Source organism: Oenanthe melanoleuca, chromosome 2, assembly GCF_029582105.1.
Source record: "Oenanthe melanoleuca isolate GR-GAL-2019-014 chromosome 2, OMel1.0, whole genome shotgun sequence".
NCBI lineage: Eukaryota > Metazoa > Chordata > Aves > Passeriformes > Muscicapidae > Oenanthe > Oenanthe melanoleuca.
In genome coordinates, this window is record NC_079335.1 from 10,059,746 (window position 1) to 10,072,468 (window position 12,723).

A 12,723-nucleotide genomic window follows, 5' to 3' on the forward strand; every position below is an offset into this window, starting at 1 on the left:
TTGCCCTCTTGTCATTTCTTCAGATCAGTGTGAGAGAAATTTAAAAAATTTCTGCAAACAAAATGCATCTCTTTTCTCTGGGTTGCTTCTTTGTTTCTTTATTTCTTCTTTTGCTGAAGACAATGCTTGGCTTATCTTCTTCTCTCTTCTATTTCTCTCTTATATCTAATAAGTCATGCTTTCCTTTAGGAAAACACAGACAAGGCATCATAATTTGAAAACACAGCACGGTGAAAACATTCCAGTTTTACCTGGAGGTAAATTCATAAAGGTCAGCACCAAAAGTGGGTACAGACCTGACCCTGGGTAGGGTGAGGAGCCCCTTCTGTGCACACATGCTGTGGGTCTGGGTGGGGCAGGCTGTCCATCTCTGTGACACTGCCTGCCCTCCAGCTTGCTGCTCAGCCCAGCGACCTGCAGCCCCTTGCAGAGGAATTCCCCCAGTTTCATGTCAGAGAAAGCCCTGCCAGTATCTGGAGGTTTCAAGCAGGTGTGCGCAGCTGGGGCTGCTCCTTGGTCCCTGCAGCTGTACCCCCCATCCCTGCTGCCATTTCGGGATGGTTGGGAGCAGATAATCCTCTCTTCACTGCTTGGGGCTGGCTGTGGCTCGGGGAGAGCTTTTCCACTCGCATTTCATGAGTTACACTTTAACTTCTGTCATTGTTCATTCTCCTTTTATTGCCGCAGAGGGACGTTTCTTTCACTTCAGCATTCGCTCACATCAGAAACAGATAACGCTGTGGGAGGCAGAACTTGTCCTCGGAGGTCACCCCTCTTTGCAGGGAGGGGGCATTATTGTCTCACCTTCTCCTTGAGTGCAGCATCCCTGCTGTGCCAAGCAGTGCTGGCTGTCAGCTCCTGCCCTCCCGCTCCCTCTCTGCCAGCACTGCTCCTGCTCCCTGCCTTCCTCCTCCAGCGACAGCATCAGAGGTCAAAAGGACCTTCAATACCAAATGCAAAGCAGGACTGGCCTTGGTGGAGCACTGGTGGGCCAGCTGGCCACCCTGTGCTTGCCACAGACAGGAAGCCTCAGAGCCCTGTCCATTCACACTTCAGATCTAAATAGCCCTCCTGTCCTTGTACCTGTGCATTTACCATCACGAGACTTCACAGCATCAAGGAAAGGCTATTCCCTCTTTTTCACAAATGAAAACTGAGAATCATGGTTCAAACCTCAGAAATATTGGGTTTAGGGTTTACTATATCACCCTGATTTTACTGTACTCTTGTTAAATGGGGAGCCCCTAAGACACGTAGAGAATCAACACTCTTTGAATGCAGCCCAGGTCCAATTTTCTGAATTATTAATTACTTGCTAAAAGGGCACAAATAGGAGTCAGAGCTCCACACCACTCCCTTCCCATCCCACTCTTCCTCTTCACCTCAAGTGTTAAAAATTTTGCAAGAACAGGAGCAGTAAAACTTAACCAATGTAGAGGAGTCACTGTGGCACATAGCAGGCACTCTGTGCTGGAGCCCTGAAAATCCCATAAGCCATTCATTAAGTGGGAGTGAAGCTATTCCAGTGATAAGCATTTATGAAAAACCCACCCTCAAAATCAAGCTGGAAAAAGCATTATACTTCCCTTCCTGCTCTGCTCTGGAAATACAAATGTCTCCTTTGATATGTCACAGGCTTTTCCTTGGAAAAATTTAAGTGGGAGTGAGGAATTCCCAGAAATATTTCACTTCAGACCAAAAATGTATCAGAGTAAATAGCTTTCTAAAGGCATTTTACATCATGAAACACATTTGAATTTCTAGCTCACAGAGCTGTATGAATATTGGATCAAATGTGGCTTTATTCCCTAAGTTCACTCTTAAAGAGACTTTGTTTAAAAACAAAGAGAGACATCCCTTATGTACAGTATTATTAATATTATAATTAAAAGCTGATGCAGAATATTAAAAGCAAGATGCATCCTTCTAAGGAATTACCCAATAGAAGTAATCCTATGGGAATTCAATTACCAAGTGTTGGAATTGAGGTTGGGGCTGAGGTGAAGGCTGCTCATTCTCATTTTTGTTAAGCCTTTTATGTTGTGAACACATCAGTTTGAGATGTCTAAACATGCAAAGACATCACAGGAATTTAGACTGCCACATCCAGCCACAGTGCAGCACCAGTGTGAGGGTGTCAGCTGCTTGTGCAGTTGTCTGACTACAGACAGGAATCTACACAATTTGTGTCACACCAGGGCTCTCTGTGTCACTGCTGCTGCACCATTGACCCTCATGCCTGTAGCAGATGACCTTCTGGGGAGGAAGCCACAGAAAATAAAACAAGTAGACCAAAGCAGCCAGCTTGCCCCACAAAAAGCAAAGTTTGTGCCTGAAAAGAGAGTGGCCAAAGCTTAAAGCATGGCTGAGGATTATTCCTCTTCACAGCAGAGCCCTTTCTCTCTTGCTCAGCTCCCACTTGGGTCACATTTTCTTTTACAGCCTGAGCCCTCACTGATTTTTAGACTGTGGTTGTTGAGACTGAAAACAGCAAGAGTCACTGATGCAAGTGGCAACTCCCTCCCCTATGATTTTACAGCATCATGATTTATAGCAATTCCCTAGATAAAGAAACAATCTAATTTTTTCTGTAGTTGGAATCACAAAGGTGCAAAATTAGAATGCTAAAATCATACCCTATTGCTTTATATTTTTTATAAAATTATTTGACTAATGTAAGAAATGGGCCAAATATCTCTTTCTGTGGAGAAGGTTGAAATTTCTGGGAATCCAGATGAAGAAATAAGACAAGCAGATAATTCTTTAGATTAGTTTAAAATAAACCTTCTGAAACGTTCCTTTTTTCCTTTTAACTGGAGAACTTCCCATAGAGATGATATCCAGCTACCATATAGCTAATCTTAAGATGTTATTTTAATTACAAAAGCAAAACAAGAACAGTTACCCTCTGTAGCCCTTGGTATAAAATCCAAAGAGCAAAAGAAACAAGCCATTGAAGTAACCATTTTTCCTGTTTTGTGTTTGAAACATCCTCCAGTTACACACACAATGACCAAGGAATTGCTTCTCATTTACACTTTTTCCCTCTGTAAACCATAAACTGCCTTTTAATTGATTCAAAAGGTGGGTAGGGATTAGCAGAATCAAAGTCACATAGGAGGGGTGGTGTTTTCAAAGACTTCCAGTCTGCAATACAGAGAAAGGGGTAATGCAAACACAATTAAACTCTTGATGCAAAGGAAGCAAATGCTCACATTGTGACTTGCAAGAGAATGAGTCAAGAAATGAAGACAATCAAGCTATGTCATGTTTTAGCTCACAGTCACTGTGAAGTCTGGGGTTATAAACTCCTTCCTTTCAGACAGGCAAACAGTGAGAGCTCTGTTCTGTTTTCAAGGGATGGATGCTATCACTCAGACAAGATCCTAACTCCCAGTGGGTGATAAAAGCTTATCACCCCCCTGAACAACACAGCCCAGTAACTGGTGGGTGCCTCTATCTTGCAGCCCCAGCTGCTGACTTCCTCTGCCTTGAAGTAAGGGAAACATAAATAAAATAATCACCATATGGATATTGCATTATATAAGTGGCAGTGGTTGTAAGAAATGCAGTTTCATACAGTACTGGCAAAGAACTGAATTCATCACCAACATTTCGAGGTTGGTTGAGCAGAAAGAAATGTTTCTTGGGCTCGTTCCTCCAGCAGCAAGGGACAACTGAGCATTATCTTCAAGACACAGTCTTCCTGGCTAGCTGACATGGGGACCATGCTGGAAATGAATAGTTGGTGGCTGAGAACAGATGGCTCAAACAAACTGAAATGAGCAAGGCTGTGCCAGCAGAAGAATGTGCTGCCCCTTTTTTCTGGCTGCATTGCGTGCAACATCACCTTCCAGCTTGCTGATGCAGCAAAGGCTGGTTTGGGACAAAGAGCTCCAGGAAGCATCACCCTGGGCCTGATTCTCCTGCCTAGCTAAAATCAGCAATGTAGCACTGAAAGATGAAATACAATGATGCAGTGTGACTCTCGATTGTAGTGGGAGGGACTTTTTATGTTTTGCTTTAGCCTGAGAAAAGGCCTTTCAAAGCCTTCCTCCATCTCAGCAGGGCTGGGCTGTGCTGGGGCTGATTTGCTGTCCTGTCCATTTCCAGCCACAGTCTGTTATTCAGTTAAACCAATGCAAATCAGGAGCAGCCCCAGATGAAGCTAATGAGGCTCTGTCTAGCAGGGGTGTATCCACCAGCAGATTTCAGCCCTGTGTGGTCAGTGTTTATTACTGTAAGCACAGAGTTGCTCAGCTCTGGATGGAGGGCCAGGACCAGGCTGATTTACCAGTTAGTCACCAAAGTAGACCATGAGCAAATCCCCTGAAGGACAGCCAAGGACATAAGTTAAGACCTCAGACAATTTTTAATGGTTTCAGCATTGACCTTGAATCATTGCTGGCCACCTAGAAGCAGTTCAGATTTAGGAATCTAACTTGTCCTGACTGAAGCTGAACATCAGTGCCAAATTCCTGGCTGAGAGCAGCACCCCATACTCTCCTTTCTTACCTTTCTTTGAAATATCTGTGGCACATGTTTTCTTTCCTGCAGGCACCCAGCCCCAGGCTGGATTTGTGCTCTGCAGAGTCAGGGCTGTGCCCAGCCCAGGGGTCTGGGCCATGGAACATGTTAGAGGGTTCTCAGCACATCCTCAGAGGAAATGGCTAATCAATTTTAAATTCTACTCCATGACCTAAAACCAAGGAATTGCAGAGCCCTGTGGCTGTTATCAGACCCAGCCCTTCATCTCTGTGCCAGGCTCTCCGTACAGGTGTGATTTTCAGCCTCAAACAGCTTGAGAGACTTCATTTAAATAAGCCATCAGTCTGAGTTCTCTTTAATCTCTGAGATAGGGGATTTTTTTTCGTGTATATTCTGTGGTTGTAAGAATGAAAAATGAGTGGTCAGACTGGTAGTTTGCAGTTATATTGGCTGTTTCCTTTTCCAAAGATAATGATTTTTTTTTTTTTTTTTTTTAACTGAATGAGTTGGTTTTCTTAATGACTTGCAGTAAGGTGTTTTTTTCTGGTCTTTTGTTGGTTTTTTTAAAACTTTCATTGTTAATAATAACTCTGGAATAGTCTTAAAGCAGAGCACACAATTTTACAGAAGTGAGAATGCTCTGCTGTGAACCCCATGCAAACAGACCACAACCCCTGGGAGAAACACACAAGCCTTAAAACCAACAGAGTAAAATGAGTAAACCTGCTTACACAAACCTCCACACAGTCTAAGAGACAACAATTGTTCATTATCATTTTATTATATTTAAGCAGAGGAATCTTCAACAAAGTAATAGGCTTGTAAAAGTTCCCACCAGTTCAGAGCCTCTCAGAAAGCCACTCCTGCCACTCAGTGCAGAAAAACTCTCTTCTGATTCTGTTAGGAATACAAATAAATAGATTTCTGGGATTCTTCTCATGAGTTACAAGCCATATGAAAACGGCTTTTTCATTTACATAGTCTTGCCCATTATGAACGTTCACTTTTCTCTCTCCTCCAGCAAAGTCAGATACTGACAAATGTGAGATCAGCAGAAAAAGCAGAGTCTCAGCTATCCATACAATCCTAATGTCTTTTGTTCTTTGTCATGGATATGTTGTCCTGAAGATTGAGGATACAAGGAAAAAAGTCCTTTAATCCTCAGGATACTGCTAACTCCAGTAACACAGTGATTCCTTTGGCAAACCCACAGAAGATAAGGAGCCTTTGACCATCCACAGGGCATAGAGACAAGACTCTGAGATCAGTTTATTTAATTGCACTCATCCAAGGGTGCTTGGGAAGCAATTGCTATAAAGGAAAATGTGAACCCAGAAAAATATTTCACACCTAGAAGTATTTTCTAATTGTTGGGATTGATCCAGTGTTTGCAGTTCATATTTTTGACATCCCTTTTTTGTCAACAGAAGACAGAAACAACTTTTGAAGATGAGATTGAATCTTTCTGCTCAGCAAAGTTTGACTGGGCCTGCATGCCTGCAGCCAGCTAGACTTATGAGGTCACCTAAGTATAAAAACAGATCACTTTTTTCAATGTTATTACATCCTTTTCTGTCCCATGGATCATCTCTAGCTTTAACTCAACCAGAACAAGATTTTCTTTGCCTCCAGTTCTTACACAGGTCATTATCTTGGAACATCACCCTGCCCTTTGGATTAAAATTTGCAAGGTTCATATAGCTTGCATAATTTTCTGCAGTACCCATAGGCCCTTTGAAGTGATGCCTATCCAGAGATTTAACAATTTAGCATTTGTTGATCCACCCACAAGAAGAGCTGCCTCCTTCCTACACAGGCTACTTTTTTCTCTTGCCAGTGCTTGCACTTTCTCTTCCATAAGCAGGAACATGGTTCCTGGATTACTCACGAGGTAAATCTCAGCTGCAGTCATTACTCATGGCAGAGACACACAGCACAGAATTAATTTCAGGATTCAGACTGGCCTGAGAAGAAGAAATACCCATGTTACAATATCTACATCACTTGAGTGTGTGAACCAGCTTTGCTCAAGCTAACTCAGAGGTGCCAACAGGGTAGAGCAGAGAAACAGGGAGTTTCCTAAAACACATGTTCTAAATTCTGACTTACTCGAAAGATCCACAAAGTTTGGATGCTCTTAGGTTACCCACAACAGCACAAACATATTTTTAGACCTGATCTTTGCAGCAAATGGAAGAACACCATGGTCACAGCAGAGGCTGGATTCATTATTGTGGCTTCAGGAAGGATCCATAATTCCCAGCATTGATTTTTAACACTTTTGCAATTTTTGAGCCCTATAGCAGTTGCAGTGCATCCATTTCAACAACAGGAGGAACTTCCAGAAAACTTCATGTTGTCTGTCCTCAGTTATTGCCACAGGCTGCTGAGCATACAAAACCTTGCAGTTACTCTTTAATTCATTGGCAGAAGGATGAATTAAAACAACCATCGATTTTTTTCCCATATATGTCTCAAAGCTAACTGAATATTTTTAATTCTTTGTATATTTAGGGCAATACATGAAACCTTGAGTGCCAAGCAGCAGACAATTAGGAAACAATTATTCATTCTTTCCCCTAAAACAAGAACTAGAAAGCAAGCAATGAGTTATCAGCAGAGGATTTAATCCAAAAGGAAGTACCTTTTATGTGATGCATACCTAAACAAATGGAACCCATTGCTACAGGACATTGTGGGTGCCAGAAGTTTGGATGTATTTTAAAAGCCATTAAAAAGTGTATTAAATTAAAAACCATTAACAACTATGGAAAATAAATATACACCTCCTTTACCACATGTTGCTGGAAGGAGATGCTAGGGGAAGTGAAACTGGAGGCTTGATTCATTTTTATAACTCATCTTTAAACATTTACAGCAAATCAATATCAGAGACAGAATCCTGGAGTACCTGGATCTTGGCTATGGAGCTGCTCTTGCATTTTTGTATTTAAGGGGCATTACATTTCCTCAACTGTTGTCAATATCCATTTCTTCTTGGGATAATTCTTCTACCATCTGTCATTAAAACAAGGAATTACCCATTTACTAGGCAATAGTTTGCATTTGTTCCTTCTGTGATGTAATCTCAGTTGTTAGCAGACCCCTTTTTGCCAGAAGTGGCTGCCATTTTTATTTTGATATTATTAGAACATTTACAGAGCTGTTGGGCTCGCTTACCCTCTACCATTTCTCATTTTTATATTTTCAGCTACCATAAATTGAAAGTTTGAATGAAAATGTATCATCGTGCCTCGTGTGTCATGCCACTATCTGTGGACTAGCTAATTACACACAGTATTTCTAAACTCACTGGGCTTCATTCTTCCATAGGGTGGTTTGGATTGGAAGGGACCTCTAAAGGTCATCTAGTCCACTCCCAGTGCAATGAGCAGGGACATCTTCAACCCAATCAGGTTGCTCAGAGCCCCATCCAACGTGGCTGGGAATGCTTTCCAGGGATGGGGCACCTACCACCTCTCTGGGGAGCCAGTTCCAGTTTTCAATACCTTTGCCAATGTCCTTGTGCTGTTAAAATGCTATTTTCCACTGCTTACAGAATGCCAGGGTGTTCACTCCTGCAGTTTCTCCTAATTGGTCTCATGTGAGCACCTCATGAAATCACTCTGTAAAAGACAGACAATGACTTCCTGGCAGCCTTGTGTGTTTTAGCATTTCTTGTTGCTTTGGGCCATTGCCCAAAAGCAAAAGCTGGTCATTACATGAAACACCTACACTTGAAATCTCTCCTCACAGGTGGGACTTTTTTCCCTTTATCTTCCATTTCAGCAGTACCTGGAAGAGATTGAAAGATGCACTGGCAAACAGAAATATGTGATAATTGTGGCCACAAACTCCCACCTCCCAGACCCTGGTAAAAAAAAAAGATCACATTCTTTCAGTATGTCCTCAGAAACACTGGTATTTACTTAAGGAACCCTCCTGGAAGAACCACATAAAGATTAGACCGAGTGGGAATTAACTACATAGATACAGAAGACAGCTGCTAATTGGCTGTCAGTGAAAATAATTTTGTTCTTAAAGGAGAAAATATTCTCCTTTACACACAAAAGCTCCACACAGCATTTCAGATTGAGGGCCTCAGCCTGCAGCCACATTTGTTTTCTAGTGTAATCTTCCTGAGGGATATTCTCTGGAGAGCTGGCTATAAGTCAGCAGTGCCCAAAGTCACTGGGCAGCCCACAAATGCTGATTTAACTCTGGAGCTGGCTGTTCTGCACAGGTGCAAATTTTGCCCTTGGCAAATATAAGCAACATAAGTAACACAGAAGCAATGACTTCTGTGACCTCTCTTAGATGATTTGCATCTGAAGAGGGATGGTTTTGGAAAGAGAACAGTTTTGTCTCAATGTCTCCAAAATAAAATGATTTGACTCTTTGATTCAAATTGACTTTTAATTCTGAAACTTCCCTCAACGCTCAACTATTAAAGTCTTTCCTTTTTTTTTTTTTTTTTTTAAAAGGTTAGATTCCAGAAGGATTTTTTTCTTTTGATTTTGACCTGGCTCTGACTTAAGAGCACATTGCCAGAAGGGAATCAATCAAACTGAGTTATGAACAGTTGTGTCAAAGTGAAACAAGGGGGAGCTTATCGCAAAAGGTGCTGCCCACAAAATTTCCAGAGCTTTGCTCAAAACATGGGGGCCTTTTTTGCTGTTTTGGGGCTATTCTTTAGATGTGTGGACAGCAACACTGACATATAAAGTATTAGCAGCTGAGGCTACAAAGAGATCTGTGTGCCTACAGAATTCTGTCCCAGGGACCTCAGTGTGGTACTGGGCTTTTGATATCCATGGAAATGTGGATTCTCAGGAATTGTAAGTAACCCTGTGGGCAAATTTATCTTGTAACACTTGGGAGAAATAAAAGGCATCCAGCATGAGGTCATCAGTTCCTACTGGGGGACCAATTGACAAAATGTGGTTTAAAGCAGCAGAATTCACTTGAAATCCCTCTACATCTGGAGCTTACTTCTCGTGTTACAGGAGTCCCAAATGTTCAAAATAGCAAACCATTAGTGACTGAAGGAGCAGCAAAACATCTGTATAATGCATGAAATGTCTGGAAGTGTCTGACTCTCTGGGAATCAGCTGAAGCTTTCAATTGATGCTTTAATGGTGGTAATTGAAGTTTGCAGCACTGGCACATCCTAGCTCAGTAATTAGATGGATTACAATCTTTCTTGTTTGGCAGCATTCTTTAAACAAGCTTCAGCTTTTCATATAGTCAACACTCTAGCAGAGACAAATGTCACATCAGTTCAGAGTGAAAAGTAATTTAAGGAAAGACTCAAATTTATCTTCACTGAGTACCAAACAGGAGATATTTCAAAGACAGGACAATGGCCCTTTCTATCTTAAAAGAATGGCCCATTTCTCCCATATAAAGGCTAGCTTGTGAAGGGAATCTATGGGTGTGCCTTCCCTGAAATCACTGAAGCTAAACCTGCTTATAATATTTCAGTACTCAGTGTATGTATTAATGAATGGATGAAATTCTGGCAAATAGAACTCTGTAGGGGAAAGACAAAAGGGAGAATTTCAAGGGATAAAAATATATTGCCTATCACTTAGCAAGATAGAATTTGTCACAGTGATTGGTAACCAAATGGCCAGTGGGAAAAAAAAAGTTTAAAATGAAGGCATGAGAAAAAACTCTAGGCTGGGATTATTTGAAGTGAAATTACATAAAAGCAGTTGAGATCAAGAAACAGCCTCCATGTATAGTGGAATGGGTGACATGCTTTTCAGTCACTTACAACCAGACATTGCTTCTGTAAATCATTTTTCACTCTTAGCTTTAAAATGGCAACATCTAGCTGATGCTTGTTTTAAAACTCCTGACAAATGTGCTACATTTACCTATCTTATTTTACAGGCAGCCTTTGCAATTTCAGAAGCAATATTTTGAAACAGGCTGTTTCCTCATATTTAGAGCTCATATTTAGATTTTCTCCTACCTGGATATTTTAGGTGAGTGAAATGAAAATTTCTAAATATCAGTGAATTGGTTCACCTAAAGAACTGAACAGACTGAGGATTTCACTGGGCAAGTCCTCATATCCATGTCCTGGGAAATGGATTGCATGGTTGTGTCACCACAGTGATGGGAGCAGATCCCCAAAGCAGAGCAGACAGATCCAGATGATCCTGTGGTCACACTATTGCCTCACTTTCCTCTGCAGCATCACACATCCCTTCATCTCCTTCATTCCTCCCTTTGCACTATCCTACCATAGACAAAATCAAAATATTTCATGTCTGGGGCAAATCAGGCTGTCATCTTTCCAAAAGAACAAAAGGGGAAAGGAATGAGAAAGGAATGCTCCATCCTCTCCCAGTTTTTATTCATGTCCTTCCAGTCATGTGCATTACACTTGGAGGAAAATTAGCACCTGCCACCATCATTATTCCCTTGTTACAGATTTTGCATCATGTTTTGTTTCCCCCATGACTGAATAGAGTTTTGCAGTAAAACTTCTTCCCACACTTTTGTTTTAGAACCTTGAAACAAGAAAAGTGTGTGACTTCCCTGTGTGAACTGGGGTGTCCCATTTTGGTAAAATTTATGAAGTATATAGCTGCGGAAATCTGAATCACTGAGGCATTGACCTAGTACCCATTGCCATCAGTGAAGGATCCTGCTAACAGTAATAGCAAGGATCCCATTCACTCTTCAGCAAAGGTTTCCAAGAAAAAACATCACACAGGACATGCTTCATTTTCTCTATAATTTTCAAGGTGCACAGGCACCTAAGTGGTCAGAATAAATAAGCAGAATGACTGACACACACAGATGACTGATAGAGACTTTTTCTGACTGCAGCAAATCATTCAGTCCAGGTTGCATTTCCTACTTTGCCATGAGCTGTTGTCTGACCTCAGGAATGTCCCTTGAAGGCCATTTCCAGACTGAAAGCCTCTATCTGAAGGTGACAACAACTTACTCAGCAGATCTACTTTCTTGAACAGTCATAGTTCCTTCATTTCATTTTAGAAGGGTAAAAATTATATATATTATGTTTTTTCTTTTTCAAAGAACTGAGCTCAGCTCTAGGCTGCCTTCTGTTTACTCAAGAGGACAAATTGTCATGTCCCTGCAACTTCAACGTTACAGGCAGTTCAGGCAAGGTCCCTGTGGACTTGCTGGTTTGCACAATGACCAGTGCAAAATCTGCTTGTGTCTCCAAGAACAAATGAGTGTAAACAGATTTTGATGAAAGACTGCAGAACCTCTAAACATCAGGGCAGTCGTTTACTAGAAAAAGCTTCATGTGAGAACATTTGTGCATAAAACATATTAACCACTTTTAAGTCTGAGTTTAATCAGTTCATAAAAGGGATTATATAATTTGATTGCCTACACACAAGAGACCCCTTTGAGGCCTGCACTCCTTAACTGCACAATATATCTTAAGGCTAAGAGATCAATCGATGGTAAGGACCCTTCTGAGATTTGACCATGAACAAGAGGTGTAGCTCAAATGAAAGTGCTTTAGCTGCACATTCCTTCCTGTCCTACAACACATTCAGTAATGTAGCACATAGGAGGATTATGAGAAATTGGAAGTGTAATGATAAGGCAGGGATGTCCTGGGTGAAATTACACTGAGTAATAATGCTGGCAGGAGAGGTTCAAGTGTCACAATCCTTACACATTGTGGAGGCCTTCAATCCAACATGGTGCAAAGAAGAACTTCAGTGGAGGTGTAACATGAAGCACTGAACCATAGCAAGCTGCTTTTTGAGAAGCAAGCTCTGGGGGTGATGGACAAAGCCTCCCATGCTGGCCCTGCAGGACCACCCCCACATTCAGCAAGGGGCACATAAAACCTCTGATTGTCCCAGGCTGGTTACCACACACCTCTGCTGCTTATGAACCACTGCTGAACAGGGACCTGCAGATCTAATTTAAAGCAATGGGGCTTATCAACTGGCTCAGTGCCATGTAAATTGGAAGTACAGCAACCCTATTTTGAGACCAGAACTCAGGCTCTGAGAGCAGCACAGGCACAGGCACATGGCACTGTGCCTGCATTGTAAATGATGGCTTGGGTGGCTCAGGTCGGATCTCTCAACACCTACTGCATGGCTTATAGGCAAAATCCACCCATGGATAATGGTGAATTGACTCTACAGCTAAATAACTTCCTCTCCCATATGCACTGCATCAAACCAATGGCCACACACACATACAGAAACTGAAATCTCCATG